Source organism: Argiope bruennichi, chromosome 6 (genome assembly GCF_947563725.1).
Source record: "Argiope bruennichi chromosome 6, qqArgBrue1.1, whole genome shotgun sequence".
Lineage (NCBI taxonomy): Eukaryota > Metazoa > Arthropoda > Arachnida > Araneae > Araneidae > Argiope > Argiope bruennichi.
This window is the reverse complement of record NC_079156.1, coordinates 128741340-128763220: the sequence shown is the minus strand read 5'-3', so window position 1 is coordinate 128763220 and position 21881 is coordinate 128741340. Positions and strand designations below refer to the sequence as shown.

The 21881-nt window shown below is 30.9% G+C and overlaps 1 long non-coding RNA gene across 2 annotated transcripts; it reads right to left on the bottom strand.

Moving 5' to 3' along the window:
• Positions 1–15364: 15364 nt before the first annotated feature.
• Positions 15365–21427, bottom strand: LOC129972992 (uncharacterized). Of its 2 annotated transcripts, XR_008784924.1 has the most exons (5): positions 20841–21427; positions 19907–20011; positions 18255–18339; positions 17515–17907; positions 15367–17026 (listed from the first exon to the last, which is right to left on the bottom strand). It is a non-coding gene; the product is annotated as an uncharacterized LOC129972992 (long non-coding RNA). The 2 variants fall into 2 exon arrangements; XR_008784923.1 differs by having other exon boundaries at positions 15365–17907; positions 20841–21416.
• Positions 21428–21881: the final 454 nt, after the last annotated feature.

Here is a 21881-nt window from a genome sequence, read left to right as displayed (position 1 = left end):
GAATTTATTGTAAAATGATATACAATTATTTATGACAGCATTCACCCTTTTAAAACGAAACGATAGTGTCAACAATTGTTCAGCTCATTTCTTGATAGAAATAAATTTTTAACACAGCATGTTTTAGTTTTATTTCTCTAAAAGGTACAATAATCACCTTTCTTTTTTTCCCTCTTTATTTTACTGACGTAAACTATAATTAATCATCATAACCACTGACGCGGTATTATTACTGAAGTAACTAATAAAATGGCAAGTTCCTGGCGGAACAAAGTATAAACTATAATAAATTAATACTTATTTGTGCTGTAAAGATATATTACCAATGTGTTAGAAGGTGACACAACATGCAGAAGTTAGAAATCTGGATATCACTGGCGTGATACAACAACTTATATTCCTGACGGAACAAAATCACTGGCGTGATACAACAAATTATATTCCTGACGGAACAATATCAATGGCGTGATACAACAACTTATATTCCTGACGGAACAAAACTATATCTTTACATGCGCACAAAATCAGTAAACATTTAGCTTACCCGAGTTCCTTTAGCTACTGCCGTAACTTCTCTCATCACATACCTGGATTCGGTGGGTTACCTCGATTTCCTTCTGTATTAAAAGAAAAGATAATAGACACCTTCATTAATCCAGATTCCGTTCACTGCCACCAAGATGTCGGCGCTGCCAAGCTTTTTCAATTTTTATTTCTCATCAGAAAAATTAATAAGGCGAAGACTGCCCTTTTAGTAAGTAAATGTAAACGAAAATAATTGGTATGAAACCATATTTAAATTTTTTTGACAACATTTAATTGACGTAGGACGAAACATAACATACAAGAACACTATAACAAAATTTAGCACGAGAACGTCATAGAGCTCCGAACATCCATCTTTTTTTCTCGGCACCGTCTCTCCCGCGGTTCTTCTCCTCCACACTCTCCCCTTCAGTTCGTTTTCTGATTCTAATCATCATCAGCACCCTCACAACAGCCGTATTCGGCTCACGGCTGTGGCGCATCGTACTGCGTCTGCTGCAGAAATTCGAGCTGCAGTTGATTCCACAGTGACACAATGAGCTGTTAGAAATCGGTTATTCAGGGACAGCTCCGAACCAGGCGTCCTGTAGCGTGCATTCCACTGACTCCAAGCCTTTGCCGTTTGCGACGCCAGTGGTGTCAAGCCAGAGCTCATTGGAGAACGTAGTGTAGATCTGTTGTATTTTCTGATGAAAGCAGGTTCTGCCTTGGTGCCGCGTGTTGGTCAGAAGGAGGCCAAGGGAACGTCTGCAACCAAACTGTCTGCGGCCTAGACATACTGGACCTACAAATGGAGTCATGGTTTGGAGAGCAATTTCCTATGTCAGCAGGAGCACTCTCATGGTTATCCAAAACACACTGACTGCAAATTTGTACGCCCGTCTGGTAATTCAACCTGTAGTGCTGTCATTCATGAACAGCATTCAAGGAGGAGTTTTCCAACAGGATAACGCTCGCCCTCATACCGCTGTTGTAACGCAACGTGCTATGTCGACTTGTTACATTGGTCTGCAAGATCACAAGATCTGTACCTAATTGAGCACGTATGGGATATCATTGGACGATAGCTCCAGCATCATACACAGCCAGCACTTACCGTCCTAGTATAGACAGAACAAGTACATGGAACTCCATACCACATACTGACATTCGGCACCTGTATGACAATGCGATTGCAAGCTTGCATTCAAAATTCTGCAGAATACATCTTCTATTAATGTAACAGCATTTCACATTTTAAATGCATTTTCTTGAGCTTAAATTAACCTATGATCTTGAAAATTAAATCAATTAAACATGTTAACGAAACAAATGCATTATCCAAATTTCATTATTCTACAATTCATTACTTTCTTTTTGGTGTTGGGATTATTTTTCTTTTTTCGTCAGTGTATTTCGTAGGTAAAGAATTTGAAGAAACATTTCACAAAGTCAGTGATTAAATGTCTTGTGACAAAGTCTGATGATAGCTATACAAACACCTTCAATAGCTCTCAATCTCTTACTTAGAGGAAAATTCAATTTCTCTGGTGTCTTTATGGTTTCAAGGGTTTATGACTGAATTCATGTATAAAGGTTAAAGGGTGATTGTAGGAAGAAGGTATATAAATTATTTACATCAGCATTTTTCAAAATATTAATTTTTTGACGTATGAAACAGATTTCTGATTAATGATTAGTTTAACAGAACATGAAGAAAGCTACAAAATACTAATTATATTAAATTAATATTTTCTATATTATTAAATTTTAGTAAAATGGGTGATTACATTTCATTTCCCAGGTTTTGAGCATTATTTGTGATACTTGAAAATTCAATTCAGCGTCTGGATACTTTTTACAGTGTTGTTACATATGGCACTTGTCATAAGCAAGCCAGCTGACGAAATCAACGATTTTAAGCCGAGTTTTAGCGTCTCTTGTTTCAGTAGCGCCATCTAGGACTAAGGATACGTCTTAGCTACTCATGCGTCACAGCCCTTTTCAGGGACGAACTTCATTCATACATTTCATTCCAGATCGTAATTAAGACCTGAATCAGAGAACAATCCCCTCGGTTCCAGTATCTTCAGTGGTATTTTCTCGACTTGGAGAACTTTGTGGCTACGAAAAATTTCTGCCATGTACACGGAATTACAATTCATAACATGCACATGGATTACATAGTTACACCAATCACACGAAGGGTCTTCGGCCAGCAGGGTTCGAACTCGCAACTGTGCGGATGCGAGCGAACCCAACGCCCGACCAATCAGGCTGTCCCGGCCTTGTACTGTTTATAGTAAGACACAGTAGTTAAAGGTTCGGGAAGACTTTAGATTAATGTACAGTTACTTGTTAAACAAACATGTCAACTTATTAAAAAGTCAAAAGTCAATTAAATAAGAATGGGTTGATGGGGTGCCTAGCACAGACTTATAATAGTTAAAAAATATTTTTTGTATATATAATAGTTTAAATATAATTTTACAATTTGCACTTATAATAGTTTTTTTTAAATCGAACTCCATATTTTACTGTGTTTTAGATCTCCCAAAATCCGAGAAACATATTTTTCTAAAAAATTATGCTTATGAGAGAACACAATTATTCAAAAGCATTTTCAGCTTGATGGGTGAAATTTTGTATATGGTCTCTACTTCAGATTTTTAAATTTCGATGAAATTTTCAACGGAATGCATTCAGAGGAAATCTGTCAATCCGGTGGTCCGAATATAATTTAACATGATTACAACAAAACGAAAAACGCTAAATGAATAGTATTTGAGGCACAGATTTAATATCTAAAGTATAGATATGTTTCAAATTTGGGGCCAAATCCGCTAAAGGGTTGGCCGTCTGTCGGTCTGAACGTGGTAACAGCCACTTAGATAAATTAAATCCAATAATTGATCTTATTATTAAAATAGTTTGGTATGGAGTTTTGAGTTTCATTTGGTTGACAAATGGACGTCCAAAATGCATACTCTTTATTCTCCATTATACAACGAAGCACTAAACGCTTATTTACGAGACTTTAAAAATTTGCAGCTTTTTGTGCATTAGTTTCGCGTGTATTTTATTTTTCAGTATATTTTTGTACGTTTCTTCTTTTTACTTTCACTTTTCTTTTATCTTCCATTTCTTTTGCTTAACTAATTACTATACTTCTAATATGAGACGATAATTTGCCTGAAAAACAGCATAAAGCAGAAAATTATTTCTCAATTTATTAAGTGAAAAGGAAATATTGTTCTCAAATTTTACTCAATACATTTTGTTAAAAATTTTATTCAATTTCAACTCGATCAATAGTATTCGTTTTAAATCCCTCACGAAAAATCTAGTTAATATTCGAATATATATATATATATATATATATATATATATATATATATATATATATATATATATATATATATAAATTAAAACTCACATAATTTAATTAAATATTAACTTCCTTCTTTGCTCTCCCCAATTTAGTATTCTATGCTTGATTATTAGATTTATTCCATTGTTAACTTAGTAATAATCACTGGCTAAACTTCAATTGTTAATGGATGTCGAAGGTTTCAACAATCACTCTTATTATTGTTGTTAGCAGAAATATTACTGTTTAATGTTAAACAAAGGCACAAAATACAAACAATATAATAGATGAAACAATGAATCCATCTTCTGTTGCTCTGTTAAGAATCATTTCTCTTTTTGCAACTGATAGTTGTGTGACTTTTTTTTTTCTTCTTTTTTTGCTGAGCTGTGCTTAGTGCGTATTTTGAATATTTCAATGAGGCTACGGCCATCGTTGGATGGATCGTTCTTTGGACGATTTGGGAACTGTTGAAATATTACATGTTCCCTCACTCACCCTCAATCGGAGATCGGTTTTTCGATCCCGATTTGGATCAAGATGTTTATCCACCTGCTATTAGAGTAGAATATGTCCCAGTGGTTCGCTCCTACACGGTATTTAGGATTTGCCAGGCTTTAGAACTTCCAGTGAAATTGACTCCATCTACAATCCAGAAGTCAGATATCCCTGTTGTAGAATCCTATACGGTCTACAAGCTGTGTTCTGCTTAGGGTTTGTCTGCAAGGATGGCTTCTGTGGGAGTGCCAGTTGTAGAATCCTTTGCGATCTACCAGTTCTACTTAGATCTTGGACATTCCAGTGAGATACCGGTCGCAGAAGGACGCAGTTTAACATCAAAACTGACGTCGGCTGCACGATGCAGTTTTCAGATCAGAACTGTCTTCGGATGCAGCGATGGAGGGTGGGTGGGCAGGGAACGAAAGTAGCTCAACCCCACGTGGTGTTCCCTGGGCAACGGTGCAATTTTCTGGAATTGCATCGGCTAAGAGGCTACTTAAGAGTGAAAACAAATAAATAATAAGCTTATTATTTAGTTTGACAAAATTAAGTATGCAGTTTGACAAAACTGTATACTTAATTTTTGATTTTGCGTTTTAATGCCACAAAATTTCATTACAAGCATCAAATTCAGAACATGCAGAACGTGTCTTTATGGTAGCAACAACTGCAATGTGTTTTAGATTTACGTAAGAATTATATATTTTTTATCATAAAAAAATAAAGAATTTAAAATATGTATTTGACAAAGAATTGTTGTAGAGCTTACACATACAGAAAATCAGTAGCGTTGACAATCATAAATCTGATGGAGGAATCTTATAATGACTTGAATTTGAAAAATTATAGATGCAAAAATTTACAAATTCATAACATAATTCATCGCCATATATTTATAGCCAGTTATGAAAAGATATATTAAAGGCCTTATGGTCAATATGTTGCCCCGATCCTTCCTGAAGGGTATGGAACTGAATGAATAGTAGTACAGATGGTAATGGTTTGGGTCGGGGATTATCTGTTGTCTGCTATGATACAATCAGCGTTAAGCAGTCAGTATTAGATGGTTTTTCAACTAGAAGAACATTTATGAAAATTAGCCTTTTTCTTGCCTGTTTGTAGCTTTGAGTTGTGTTTTTTTATGGCACAAAAGCCATCTTTGCCTAAGTCATGCCCCATTCATGAAATTAAAATATTTTTTTCAATTTATAATAAATTCAAAACATGGAATCTACAAAATCCAAATGTCTAAAAGTGTAAAAATGTGAGCCATGAAAAAGCGTGATAATGATGTAAGAAATGGTACTGTAATAAAAAGAGCGACTAATGTTTATAAATAATTAGAAAAAACCCATTATTTTTTTTAGAAAACTAAAAAGGTTAACATGTGAAGTTTTGGAAAGCAACTCTCCCAAATCATGGTGAGATTTCTGAGAATACGTAAGAAGCTGTAAAGAAAACCGTGGACATTCTACAAGAATGTTTAAAAGAGACATAGGACTGCCACAAATTGAGCAAAATGGTGTTGGGTCCCCCATCAACAAATGTTGATGGGGGAATCGAGTGTGCCCAATCCTCAACCTAGTTAAAATTGTGTCCAGTTTTCTCCTGTGTAAAATGGGCCAGAGATCTATTGTAGGCTTAATTGTATGAAGCTTATCACGAATCTGTGCGTCCCATTCAGTTTGCCATTTGGAATGCAAAATGTGATAGTATATATTTTTTATAATCAGAAAAAGGAATTTGTGTTGTCAAGAAAGTAGTCGCCAATTTAGCTGTCATATCAGCCTTTTCATTTCTCGGAATTCCCACATGTATGAGGAGGCAACATAAAGTAATTTGAAAGCCCTTCTAGATAAGTTTGTCATACAAGTTTAAAATGTTGAAAAGCAAAAGATGAGCTTCTAAAGATCATAGGGATTCCAGAGTGCTCAGTGAATTAGTGAGTATTTTATAGCTATCTGCAGAACAATATGAAATAAACGATAAAGCTTTTAAAATAGCAGTTACTTCTGCTGTAAAAAAAATGGAACAAAATGAATGAATTCTATAAGCTATTGTAGAATTTGAAATAATACAATCGAAAAAAGTATGATCGTAACCTCTACAGCCATCTGTAAAAATAGGTTTAAATTGACAATATTTTTGACGATGGTCAGCAAAGATTTGCCGATAAATGATATTTGCAGTATTTTGTTATCAAAATGTTGAAAGGAATTCAAATATTGGCTACCATTAAATTTCCAGGGTGGTAAGAGAAATGATTGTTCAGAAACTATTTGTTCTTTCTCTAGATTCAGTTCTGAAACAGAGCCGGACTTCTCTACGAAGGGACCCAGATGCAAGAAAGAAACCATTTCGGGCCCTAAATTTTTTTGCAAAAAAAACCCCTACAAATACGAACACATATTACTATTGCATGTTCATTTAATTCGCAATTATGTTTTTGTTATTGTTTTCGGAAAATTACAATTTTTTGCAATATTTTTTTCGATGCTTAGTGTGACAAGTGCATTTAAGCGTTATGAACATGCTTGATTGAAGACAATTCTTTATTAATTTTAATTTGTTGAAAAAGCGCTCAGTATTTATTATAGTAATTGGCAGTGTAAAAAAAAGTTTTAACAAAGTTAATACATTTAGAAATAAATCATTATAATTATTAATTAGTCTATATTGCAATGCGTGTTGAGCGTTATTTACACTTTTTAAATTCAAAATCAAATCCCGTAGCAAAATAATTATTTCAATTAGGTTTTCATCTACATTGTTATCATAAAACGTTACAAAGTTTTTGGGACATTTTCCTAATTTTTTTTTCTAGAGTGTGTATATCAGTGATTAACTTGAAATACTTTAAAATCTATCTTTTATCTGTACAATAACAGTATCATTTACAGAGTGAAGAAAAACATCTAAATTCCTCAACCGGGTTTTCTGTAATTTCATTTTCTGCTGTTTCGAAATATAATTTTTCATTTTTTTCAAATTCGCTTTTCAGAAAAATGCTCTGAAAGATTCAAATTACGTACTATCGTTTTTGCTTCGTCTAAAAATAAGTTAAATTTTGTTCTTAAATCTTAGATTTTAGTTTTAATTTTATTGGCTAAATTAAAAGCCCAGTCGAGAACAATTGTCTTTACTTGAAATAGTTTAATGATAGTGCTATTTTGGAAAATATTGCAAACCATACTATTAAACATAAAATAAATGTCATTTCTTGTACTGAATCTATTAGACTTTTAGCTTCGGATACCGCTGTATTATTGTCATTTGCATCAATAAATCCATTACAAATTTGTTCAAACTGTATATATACTGCTTTAACCGAATCTATTTTGGCTTTCCAACGAGTGTCACATAATGGTTTAATAGTAATATTTAAATCATTTGTAGTATTTTTGTAGATGCAGAAAATAAGCAATATAAACGTTGCAATATCCAAAAAATTACAATATTTACTGCTGGAAGCGGCATCACAAATTAATAAATTAAAAGAATGTCATAGACAAGGCACATAAATTACATGAGGGTTTAGAGCAATTATTCTAGATTGTACACCTTTATATTTCCTTTTTATGTTGCTACCGTTGTCGTATGCCTGTCCACTACAATCCATAATATCTAAATAAAGTTCACTTAATATTTCTAATAAAGCTTTTGCTAGTCCTTCTCCAGTCACATCAGTAACTTCAATAAATCTTATAAATGTCTCGTTTATACTTAATCTTTTTTCTTCAAAATTTACATGCCTAATAAAACCGGCAGTTTGTTCTTTATAGTAAAAATCAACTGTAGAATACATCTGGATACTGTAATATGTGGCTACTTTTGTATAGTCTTTAATTTTGTTAATCTTCATTTCCTAACGTAGGAGTAATTCGTTGTTTTTGAATATGATCCATAAGCACAGAGTCGTATTTACTTAACAATTAGAATAAAAAATTTCCATTATTAGACGTTTCTAATATTTCATGGTTTCCTCAAAGAATAGCATCTACAATTCTTTGCGACCACAATTTAAGTCGTTCCGTTTCCTTATTTATATTAACTTGATTTGTTTTATCAATAATCGAGCGTAAATTTAGTCGTTTCAGTAATTATTTCCAAGCAATAAATGAATTAAGTGACAAATATAACGCTCATGATCTTTAATTATAATTGATAGCAATCTCCAGTTATTACGTGGAACCTATAGATAGAGAAATTTCATTTCCTCTGGAAAATAATGTACAGCAAAAACAAAATACCGAGTCTTGCGTTTTTAAATAAATCAACTAGCTGTGAAACTGCATTTCACCTTTCGGTACTTTAAAAAAAAAGTAGCAAGTAGTTGAAAATAATTTACCTTCAGCATTCTTAGCAAAAACTCCTTTGTGTCACACAGGTCTGTTTTTAACAAAAAACATTTTAAACTTAACAGTTATAATGCTTGGTCATAAACCTGAATCACTTATATGTACTTGATCACATTTGTTAATGTCATTTTCGTCGTTATTTTCTGATTCAATCATATTTGTATAAACATATGGTTCTTCAAAGGTTTTTACAAATTCTACTCATTTATTGCAAGATTATGAAGTTTGTGAGGAACATTCTTCGCCAGTTGAAGCTTGAATTGTAACTTCTGAAGTCGAAGCAATTTCATTGCCAGAATTACTTTGTAAATGAGAAAAGGGACACACTCATGACTTTTCGAAATTTAGCTTTTCTTCTTTTTTTGAAGTCAAGTTTCGACACCTAGAGGGATACTTCCTTGGCATGGATATGATAATATCTAAACAATATTAAATATTTTATAGTATGGATTATCAAATTTATAAATGCAATTTAACCTAATAGGTGACGTAAATGACTGTGCTTTATGTTTATAAAATGTTGCATATAGTGATTGCAATACCGGACTAAAATTTCAATACCGGTATTCGGTATTTTTTAAATCTTAATACCGGGATACCGGTTTTAATACCGGTATTAGAAATTTTAGAAAAAGAAAGAAAACACAGGTGTTTCTTTGTTTTATTTACCAGTTTTGTTAGAGAGTGTAAATATCACAAAAAAAAAAAAAAAAAAAAAAATTGTAATTTATAACAGTATATAATCACAAAAAAGTAAAGAAACATCTTATTTATTTAAAACACAAAAAAAGTGTAAATATCACTATTAAGTCTGTGGTACTATTACAAATTTTTGAAATGTGATCTTAAAAAACATAATGCATCAATTGTACTGTCATTAAGCCTGAAAAGTAATTTTGTGTGAAAATTACCAGCTGTCGAAAACGCTCTTTCGGCATCTACGCTAGTTGGTGGTACTGTTAGCAATGCGCGATATACTTTTTCCGAGTATTTACCACTAAATCCCTCATCTTCAAATAAATCGATTTCTCGTCGGTTGGTTTTGGATATAGCTGATTTCTGCATTGTATTTTGGTTCGTTGAATTTTTTTTATTTACCTCTAATTCTAATTTTTGTTAAAGAGACAATTCCTTTTCACTATCGACAATAGTGACATCATAATATTCGATAACTGAACCGAATTCTTCTGAATGTGGAGAGACTTGTGGGTAAAAAATTTTAAGAAAATTTACTCTAAACTTAATCAGATTTGAATTGGTTCTTTTCTTTTCTTCTTTTTCATTTTTAAAATCATTATAATTATGTAAATACCATAAGACATTTTCTATTTCGGTATGCCTTTCTTCTGTGCGATTTTTCAATGTAATATATAATTCTTTAGATAGTGATGTGTGCTGTTCTTTCAGTGACTGCAACATGAAATTTATTGTTGCATTAGCTGTTAATAAATTAGAATCTCTCCGACAAAATGTCTCAATAGTCAGTTTTATTGGAAGTAGAGTTGATATAGTTCTGGATATTAAGTCGAATTCATTATCTGAAAAATTAATTTACAGGTTTAAGTCGATTATAGCTTTTTGGATTTGATTTCTCAATTTCAAAAATCGTTCCATCATTAGGAGTAAACTGTTCCAACGTGTTTTAGAATCTAATATTAACGTATATTCTGTTTTATTTTCAGTTAGTATATATTTTACTAATATATCCTTTTTATAGGGGAACGTTTAAATATCTTAACAATTTTTCGAACTTTATAAATTATAGGAAGCAATTCTTGATAGGCTATTTCATCCTCATTAGCAATATCTTCTTCAACAATTTCAATGTCATTATCTTCACTGTCAATATCACTCTTACTCTTTTCAAAGTTGGAATCCAAAGTTTCTATATCCACAGTATTTGGATTGTTCTGTTCTTTGGTATTTAAACTTGTGAATACTGGTATTACAAAATTGTACAAATGGCTCAAAATACCGGTATTCGGTATTGCAATCCCCAGTTGCACACTTGCACTAAACTGTAATATATCCGTATATTTCAAAACCCATTTATTGTTCCAGTTAAATTTCTTCCTCCTTTCTTCATCCCGCTATTAACGTTCAGAACATTATTTTAGTTCTTAATCATGTTGGCGGCCCCTCGATCGCGGGGCCCAAGTGCATAGCATCCGAGACAACCCACAGATGGCTGTAGCGGCAGTCCGGTCATTCAGCTCTTTATCCGTGTGCCTTCGAGGCGGGTCGGAAAGTCAGTGATATGATTTTTTTCTTTTGGATTCTTACACGCACATACAAATATTATTTAATTCCTTAAAGTTTTGTACTAACATTTAATAAATCACAATGACATATTTCTTCATAAAACTATATTATTTACAGATACTAGTAATTAATCTAATAATATAATATCGTTTATATATCACAGTTGCTTCTGACCAATCTATATCTTATGGACTTTCTAAGCAGATAAACCAATTAAATTACTTAGTTTACAATAAGCTTGGTGCATGCATGGACATAATCAATTAAATCATAGCTTCAGATTATATTTTCTAAAATCATAACCGGTTCATATCATTCTTTTAAAAATAAGGTTCAAAATTATTTATTTGCAGCATGAAAAGAGAGTCAAATATCAGTATGTTTCAAACTGAATTCAGTAAGTGATATTTTTAATCAGTGATTCTGACTTTACTATTATGCATTTGGATTATGATTAACTACAGTATAAATTGCAATTTTTTAATCTTTATCCTGCCTTTTATTAGCAGAAATCCATAGCTCAACAATAAATAATAACCATCTAAACTGAAACAGAAGTTACATAGAAAATAAATACATAACAATAAAAAACATTCAAATGTGTATCTATAATAAACTAATATATACACTATTTTTGAATAATTCACTATTCAAGTTGACATATAAATTTTTTAAGCAATTTACAATACTAATTCACAATTAAAATCAATTTCTTTAACTCATTAATGTATTCAGTAAATTGTTTCGACAATTTTTTTTATATTATTGAAAAGGCTCAGGAGCAATCAAAAGAATGCTATAATCAGCCATTACACTAAATATGATACATTATATAATTGCACATTTAAAATTTATTCAAAGTTTAAATCTGAATATTGTTTATGAAAACATGAATACATATTTTACATTGTATATATAAAATAAAATGACAGCAATTTTGTCTCCCTCTTCTACACAATACACATTAAATGAGAACCCTTTACAGAAAAATAAATAATCCATAATGAATTAAAGAATTTAATGAAAGAATTTAGTGAGTAAGTATCATATATACAATTGCTAGTCATAATTGTGTCAAGATGAGACAACTCAAGTCAGTAAGGCTTGCTTATAGTTACTTTTTTGTTGTAATCTTCATTTTTTTTTCTTTTAACTTCCAGAATTCCAGACAGAAATGTGAAATATTCTATGCAATATTTAATCATATCTTCAACGCAACAAAAAGTGATAGATTTTGGCATTTATGGTCCTAAGTTGCACATATTATCATACCCACTTTTAATAAATTGTTCAATTTAATCTCGTATTTCAACAAATTTTTAATTTAAACAAAGTATTGATGATTTATTTTGGATCTTTTTTATTTTACTAACTCAGAAAAAATATGTACATTTCAAACCTGGGCAGCATCCAATTTTGCTCATAATATTATTTAAGTAAACAGTATTTATAATAACCAAGTAAACACAATGAAATACAAGAATTAAACTCATTATATTTGAATCAAGTGTTAATATTATTATGACTCGCTTTTAAGAAATCTAACCCATTCCTTAAGCTTCAAAATAACTCATTTCAAATGAGATTAAAAAGAAGATGAAACTAAGTTTTATTTCCCCAGTCAAATGAATCTTTATTCTACAAAAATTAGGCCATAAAAATTAGGATAAATAAAAATAAAAAAGAAAGAAAATTTAATTTCCACTTGCTTTTTTTTCCATTTTAATACAATTTGGTTTACCATACAATTAACTTATTTTATTGCATTTTTAATATAAAATTTGCTTATTTGGCAAATGCCTTCTTTATCTATTACTATGCCTTCTTTATCTACCCTACCATGCCTCTGCTTTCTACAGTCGACCAAACATTAGTGGTTGCTTATTTGGAAATCTGTCACTGTCATTAACATTTATCCATTTGCCAACAAAGCCAAAAGAGCATACCTTCTACCAAAAGCCAGAGAATTTATCATTAAATACAATTCCAACTGTGGGTGGGGAACCTGAATAAAATTAAAAAATGAAAACAATCAAACTTTTCCAATGTGAAATACATATTATTTATCTGTAAACATATAGGTCAGTTTTGCAAGAATACACAATATCTGGGCACTGTTTATTTATAGAAAATATTCATCTCTGTCTCTTTTTCAGTTTTTTAAAAGAAATATATAGCATAAATTGAAAAAAAAAAATTTTCTTTTTTAAATGAAATAAGCTATTTGTGGAAGGCTCTGTTTAACATAAGAATAATTATCACAAACTGATAATGAATGCCCATTATCTATTGGGAGTTTATGATCTCATTATGTAGCTGCAGATTTTTTCTAAAAATAGTCTTTAAACCAATTCAAAACATTATCTCAGTATATATAATACTGAAATAATGTTTTGCAAATTGTTGAAATAATGTTATACTAAATTGTTTCTAATTTCTAGCTAGCCATTATATTTATCATACAAAAATAGATACTGTAAATGTTTATTTTTAATGTGTGCATGAAGATAGTGCTCACTTTTTATTAAAAACAAATAATAAATCCTGTAAAGAACCATGCTTGTTATAGAAATCAAACAAATATGCATATCACTGTTACACATAAACAAATATAATAAATAATTATAAGTCATTATAACAGCGGATCCTTCTGTATCAATTTTTTTTTCTATATGCATGTGTGAAAAAACAGAAAACAAAAGCTTTTAAGTTAGAATTTTTATATTAGTGATTAATCCAGTGATTTTAATTTCGATCATAATTACAACTTTAAAAGAATCTTGATGTAAAAAATTTAGCTTCAGTACCTGATCTGTATATGTAAAAAGAAATTTTAAGTCCTTCCTCTTGAATCTGGGTACACAGCATTTTTTTAAGCAAGATTAAATTTTAATTTGAAAGATTAATAATATCAGGAGAAGACAATTTAAAGACTCTTTGGGATCAGATATGTAATAGTTCATTTTTTTTTTAATATAAAGAAAAAGATACTAACTGTGATCTTTTGCAAACACACAAAAAACTTTTTATTATGAGGAAACCAAAATTAAAATGTGTCAAAAATCTTCAATGATGAAAGAATAATTTGTATATGTCACTTATTAAAAAGTTATTTGGGAAAAAAAATTTACATTAATATTGTCACGTAGGTACTCTAGTGTGGAACTCAATGACACACGCAAGAAGTAGAGCTAAACTAATTTATTAACTCAACTCTGAACTCAGAACACAGTGACTAACAAATCTGCTTTTATACTAGCAGGGAAAGTTCCAGAATACTTTTCTGGGACAGTAAGAAAAGTCCAGAACACTTGTCAGGTAAACTAAAGAAAGGCCCAGAATCTTCTGGAACATGAAATAAAGAGAAACATAAAATCAAGGAGTTAAATATTTACAAAAACTGTGAATCGCATTGTCTCTAGTGGGATTCGAACTCGCAATCCCTTGATTACGCGATTAGTGCTATGACCATTCGGCCATGGAGAGTCGACTGACTCTCTTGAATGCGGCAATATTAATTTGTGATTATGTTTATTCAAAGGCTTGGTTCTATGAATATTTCAAACCTTTCAAGAGAGTATAGTTAATGTTTTTTTTGAGTGCAGGATTATCAATAAAGACTATCTGGTCCAAATTTATTCAGTAGGGCCAGTGTAATACACATCTGGGTGATTAAATATCAATTTATTCTTTTTTATTATTTCTCTATCATCCTTCCTCATACAGAAAGTGATGAAACTGAAGGAATAACCACTAGTGTCTTTGTATTTGTTGTTTTGGCAAGTTTCATACATATTCTTAAGCAAGATTTTTTTAATATGTGAAAATACTTTTAACTGCAATACTTTCATAATACAAGTTCACCTCCTTAACAGTTTTTGTAAGAGAATCCGCCTTTTCATTCCAAAAATTGGGAGTCCAAACCAATACGATCTTTCAGTTTAGTTTTGTTCCTATAATAATAAATGTTTGCTCTTCTATGAATATTTCTCTAATTTAAGATAAACTTTTCAAGGTTTGAAACACAGAAAAATTGCCTCTCGGCAACAATTTTAAAGCTGTGAGAATGTTTGTGTCTTGATGTATAGCTGATGTAAGTTTCAGTTATAAAGATGAAATTAATCGGAAGAATAAGAGAATAGTTGTAACAACAAAATACTCAATTGTACAAAGAAGGTATTTAAAGATCAACTGCTACTAAAACAGAATTCGTGCAGTTACAAAATTGAAATAAAATGTAGGTAAATAATTTTTGCAAAATAAGAAGCAATGCGAGTGTTGGAAATGCCAAAAAAGTATATAAATAAACAAATCTTTTGAAAACACTTTATTACAGTAAAGACTTATGATATGCTAATTAAGTACAATTAAATTTTTTAAATTATTAAAGTATGATACAAAATTAGGTTAAAGAGTTAAAAAAATTATAACAAATTTAAAAGACAACTTTTAAAACACATATTAAAAAATACTACATAACATATTCAACTAAAAAAAACAGCATAGCAAAAACAAAAAACTTAAGAAAGAAGAGAAATTTAAGAAGGAAGGAAGGAAGGAATGGAGGTTTGTTTTTCGGCGTATGCTCCTGAACCAGTTCTTAGCTTGTGCCAGATTAACCAAATCAAAACACGAATATCACAAAAAATTAAAAATCTGCCAGAATCAACAAAGAAAGCTAAAATAGCCTTCACTTTATGACAACCCTGAAGGGCGAAATCACAAATCCAATCTAAAGACAGTGGTATACAACCCAACTTGGCACGGAGAGAATCTCTAGTCGTCTCATATTTACGGCAAGAGAGGACAAAATGTTCACAAGTTTCTGGAATCTGGCAATGGACACAATTTGATAATTCAATGAGCCTACATTCATGAAGAACTGTATTGACTGGAAGAGTCCTAGATATTAATCAAAAAATTAAGACCTCATTACGTCTAGATAAATTGAGTTTTTTAAAATTGAAACCATCAAGCCATTTGTATTTTTCATAGTATTTAGAATTTTCCCATTCTAAGTTTTGTTTATGTCATACAATTTTAGCACATACCGAACAGGTGTCTTTGGGCGAGATCCAGATGCAGATATTAAGAGAAGACAAGGCTTGCTTAACTAAATCATCAGCCCATTCATTTTTTGCAATTCCCACGTGGGCAGGAATGTATATCAGCTCTAATGAGAAACATATCTTTAAAGCATTAAATATAACTTGGGCCACAAAAAGAGCACTTCTGGGAGAATGGAAGTTTAGGCATGTCAGTGCTGTCAAATTGGATAAATTGCCAGTCAATAATATATAATCTTTATATTCTTCGACAAAGTTCATTACAGCGAGAGCTATAGCGAAGCCCTCCCATGAAAACACAAGACTTAATGCTGTGAACTGTTCCCTTAATGACAACATTCGAGGAGCAGTTGACAGCCACCACAGCAGTAGAATTCTCATTCTTGGATGCATCTGTGGCCGGGATAATTGGTTCGGGGGGAGCTGTGACTTGAACTCGGCAAACAAATGTTTAATGGTAGTCAGATCCAAGCTTTGTTGGAAGCTCAAGTCACGGGTCTTGATAGCAAAATGCTTACAATTATCTCAACTTACCGGAACCATAATCGGGATTAGTTGGTCCAGGAGAAATGTTTTTATTATGGCAATATTCTTCTAATGTGCCTACACATGGGAGTCTTTGGAAAATGCGGTTAGAGATTACAGATTTCACCTTTGATATTGATCTCGATACTTCTGTGTATTCGTGGGCTGAGAACTGATTCACAAAGAATATCACGTTTTTCTTTTCGAACCTAAGTTTCATATTGATTTCATTTCATATTTTATATAAAATTGAGAGGTGTCCACCGTGGGAGACCAAGTGCAAATCAAAGGATGTTGTTCTGTATCGTTTACAAAGCTGCAAAGCCAGCTTTATTAGTCATACCAAACGTATCAGCTCCAAATTCAATGGATTGTGTGGAGATCTATAGAAGAAATTGCTCAAAGTCCACAGAGAAAAACTGAAAAATAAATAAATAAAAATATATTAAATATTTGAAGAATAAAGACAAATCAAGAGAAACTGAAGGGGAGAGAGAAAGAAAAAAAAGATATTTGAGGGGAATTAATATCAATTTCATAACAACCATTTCCCTTTTTGCTTCAAAGACCAAGAGAAAAATAACATTTGGACTTAGTTTAAACACAATAAAGTTTTGAATTGGGCTGATAAAATTTCAGCTTTCACCTTTGAAATTTCCGATATAATAACCATCTGCAAAATTTCTTAACATAGATTTTAGACTGCAGGATATTACAACCAAGCAAGTCCAAATTTTGTATTCTAAGAAACCTCAGGGTTAAAATTCTTTATAAATAATTTTATATTACACAGGATTTCTTTTGTTAAAAAGTTACCAATCATAATTGTGGATATAATATAGATATTTTTATTTGAGTAAATTAAACACATAATTTTATGCATTAGAATGCATAGAAACTAACATACCGGCTTACAAGAAATTTCACAAGCATAGAATATAGTTTGTAAATAACAATTATTAATCAAGTCATTAATCATCATCATTTTGGATGACTGTCGATACGTGCAAGAAACTGGTTCTTGAGACTTGATGGTAAAAAGGGCAATTTGAAACCATACGAATCTATTTGGAGTTCTTGTTGCAGTCATTTCTCATTTTGGGGTTTAAAAAAAGATTCTGCATTAGGAACATAGTCTTGTGGAATCTTTTCCTGTTCCAAACGAGGGGGAAAAACCGACCAATTGAGGCACTGCAGGTGTTAGGGGTGGCAAGTAATCGTCGTCTTTACAATCAGGAAACAACCTTAGAGTCTTGTTGATGTTTTCTCTTCATGGGGTAGAAAGGTTTTCCCCATCACTCTGGAAAAGATACATTCTTTCAATACCTTCTTCTTTAATACCTTACATTACTTCTTTAAAACCACATCATTAATATAGGCTACGAGGCTAGTCATAAATTTAACAAAAAAGAATTCACAAAATATCCAAGATTAAACATACAGAAGAGAAAACAATGTATTTTTCTTAAAATAGAAAATTCATGTAAACTAGCAATGGAAGCAGGAACTAAGTAGCTTCACTTATGAGTATTTTCATAAAATCTAAAGAGCATGTAAATGCATTAAAAATAAAATTCCTAATAGCATATCTTATTTAGTCTTAGATGTTTTTCAGAAAAAGAGATTTCAAAAAATTAATAAACTTACTGAACTTTCCGAATTCTTTTTTCCCTTACTGCTGGACTAGAAAATTTGTATTTATTTCATTCCTTGACTGCCCATTCTTGCACACCTGCCGACAGAATAATGTATCAAAAGAACTATAAATAATTCGGAAAAGTAATATATAAAGTGAAAATGTTTCTTAACAGATGAAATTAAAGATATATATCTTTGGATTTTGTTTTGGAAAGTTTAATTATGATTATTATTAAAATAAGAAATCAATTAAAATTCATTTATACATCAGATAAAAATAAAATGAAACAATTTCATTAAAATTAATGTGATAATATTTGAAATGATCTTATTTGATATTTATAATAAGTTTTCTTGAAATATTAATCAATACATGATAAAATATCTAAAAAAATTGTAAATCAATATTTAAGTTGAAGAATTGTAATTTCAACTATTTGACTTGATTTTTAGGTGGTTCTGACAAAAAAAAAAAAAAAAAAAAAAAAAAAGAGATGGCAAAACTGAGGCTACAAATTTAAAACCCAAACAAAATAACAAAGCAGGAATCAGAAATAAATAATATGGCAGAAATTACAAGATGTACTATAATGTTTGGTTACTGAATATTATTCTCATATGTTTTAAAATAATTTATATTTTTGTCATAATTCAACTCTTTTATTACTGAACCAGTTGAACCCGCAGTACAAATTCTATCCTGGTGGACCGATTTCTCTTTCAAACGAGGGGTGCAGGATGCAAAGCGTGGATAACCTTTAATAACTCATTTTACATTCTACACCCTTCATTTGAAATAAAAACTGCCTTGCCTGGATAGAATTTGCAGGACCAGTTGAGCTCCAACAGTAGTGAGAGGTTTAAACAAAAATAACTGATCTCTTGTGTTAGGAGGACAAATGTAACTCCTTGAAAAAATCCTGAAAACTAGTATGGAAAAAGAACCGACATAAATTCAAATACATCAGAACATTGTTATGTACATACATGCATGAATATTTCAAAACAATTTCAATGGCAAAAAAAGCTTCAATAAAGAATAAATTTGTAGCAATATTTGATAGCATGCTTTCATATTACCAAAAAGATGCAAAAGTGCAATATCAAAAATAACTACATTACATCATATACTAATTATCACTAAGCATTTTTTCAGTTTTTAATTGCTCTCTAGTTCTTTTTCTTTAAAGATGACAGAGAGGAGAAAATAAATATGAAGAACTTATTAATTTGCATTTTTTGTTTGCTAATAAAAGGAAGTTTCTTTAATAACAAATGGAAAAGTACTTTTATGTAAAAAAAATGGCTTTATACTCAAAGTAAACCCTTTCAGTATAAATTAGAATATGGAATATTAATAATTATGTACATTTAAGAAGAGCTGGAACCAAGAAAAGAAAAATTCTCGGGAAGTAAAAAAAAAAAGCTGGCAAGAAAAATTTTCATTGAAATTCTATATCAATGAAATTTTAGGAATTCTTTAACCAAAAAATTTGACACATGCATTTTCACTTAAAGAAATTAATATTTTACAATCAATAGAATATATACACTATTATTATTTTATTACATATAATAGAGAATTTACTAATTTAAAGGAGCCGATTACTGAAAAATAATTTTCTCTAACACATTCTCTATAAGATTTTTAATAATCTTACCCATTGGAATAACATCAGCATTTTCTATTTTTATAATTCCATTCACATAACCATGTTGCTATTGTCTCTTTTCAAATTCAATTGAATGGATTTTCAAAAGTGGAACTATGAAAGAAAATAAATCAAATTAGTCTTATCAATATCAGATATTTTCTTTTCCCAACTTTCTTAGCTTGAATATATTATTAGGAAAGCCTCAACATCAGTATTATATTAACAATATAATACTGATGTTTATATACATAAATAATAAAATTATACAAATAAATTTCACACATCAAGGCTAACAGAATAGAAAAATAATTTACAAGGTACACAGTGTGTAACGGCCAAGATATTCAACATTTACAAACATTCTATTTTTTTATATTTACTTTTATTTTTTATATTTACCCAATTTTAGTTTGATAAAAATGTAAATGTCTTATGATAATGGAAACAGAAGTAATTTGTTTTCACAACACTGCTAGTAGAAATTTTTATTTCTTAGACAGATAAACTTGACAGTATTGCAAAAGTACTACAATAATAGTGTTATCATCTTATCTAATAAAATAAGCACGATCATACTAAATTCTGAAAGTAACTTATCTATTTGAACAGAATTTTGCATATTCAATATAATTTGTAATAGAACTCTATCTTCTAAGATAATTCTACACTACATTATATTTTTAAAATAAAACAAAATTCAGGAGAGAGACAATTTAAAAAATAATTCAAATCAAACAGCTTCGTTTGATTTCAGTAATACATAAATTATAAAAACATTATAATGGTTGTAGGTGTGATGGGTTTTAATGCATCAGTCCACTTGGATTTTCTTAATCTTTTTATTCTTGATTAACAAATGATGATTTTTTACAACGATGAAGGAATTTATATTACATGAAGATGGATAGTTGATGTTGTTGAAAGGATCTTTCCCACTTACGCATTTGCAGAGGAATTCTTGTTCGGCCTTTTTTCAGAGTATCATGTCTTCTCGATTTCCGGTCGCAACCTTCTCGGCGGACGTCCATTCTTTCCTCCAGTCTAGTGAACTCTGAACTCTGCCCTCCGACTGCTACTAGCGGCTAAAGCTCAACACGGTTGTGGATTGGATGGGCGAATCTATTTTATTCGTAGGTAAGTCCGGTTATCATACGCAACCGTGTTGCTGCTTTCGTCCGCAGCTATGTTGTTGGATAAGCGTTAAAGCATAATCGAGGGTTGAAGGAATCTTACTTCATTGAAAAGGCAGATTGGGTTGTTTTTTTTTAAAGATTGATTTTTTATTGTTTTGTTTTAAAGCCTATTTATTTGGATCTCCACATCTGTGTTTTCTTAATTTATTTTATGAATAATAGAATTCAAGTAATGTAATTTTTTATAGAAATACTGCATCCGAAAACGAAACCGAGTATTTTCCATCACTTTATCAAATAAACACTATTCAAAATTATAAATTAATTTACAATTTGATCTACCAGCTCATTTTTATCTGTATCAGAATACTTTAGTGAATGTTTCCACAACAATTTTAAAATAAAAAATTAATTAAAATTTAAGTAGTGAATTAAATTAATTTTATATTACTAATAATTTACTACGATTGAATGAAAATATATATTGCAGGTACATTACCTACTGATTAAATACCATTTAAAGGCGCTCTTTCTGCGATTTAAATGTTATTTACAGACTCGTCCGTCTCATACACAGCGTGTTGTGATTTAGCCGCTAGTCCGACTGCTGGCTATCACCGGAAGAACGCAGAGCGCCCTCTCGTGAAGTTAATTTACCACATCGCTCGGCCATCGACATGTGAGATCCTCCGAACTCTGAAACACACAAATGGAGGGGAAAAAAAGAGAGGATATTGAAGGCAAAGGATAGAAATTTAAAAAACAAAAACAAAAAAGGGTGATGACGAAGAAAGAAATGTATTGATCTCAAGTTGCAACTGCATCAGTCCAGGGCTTCATGTGATCAG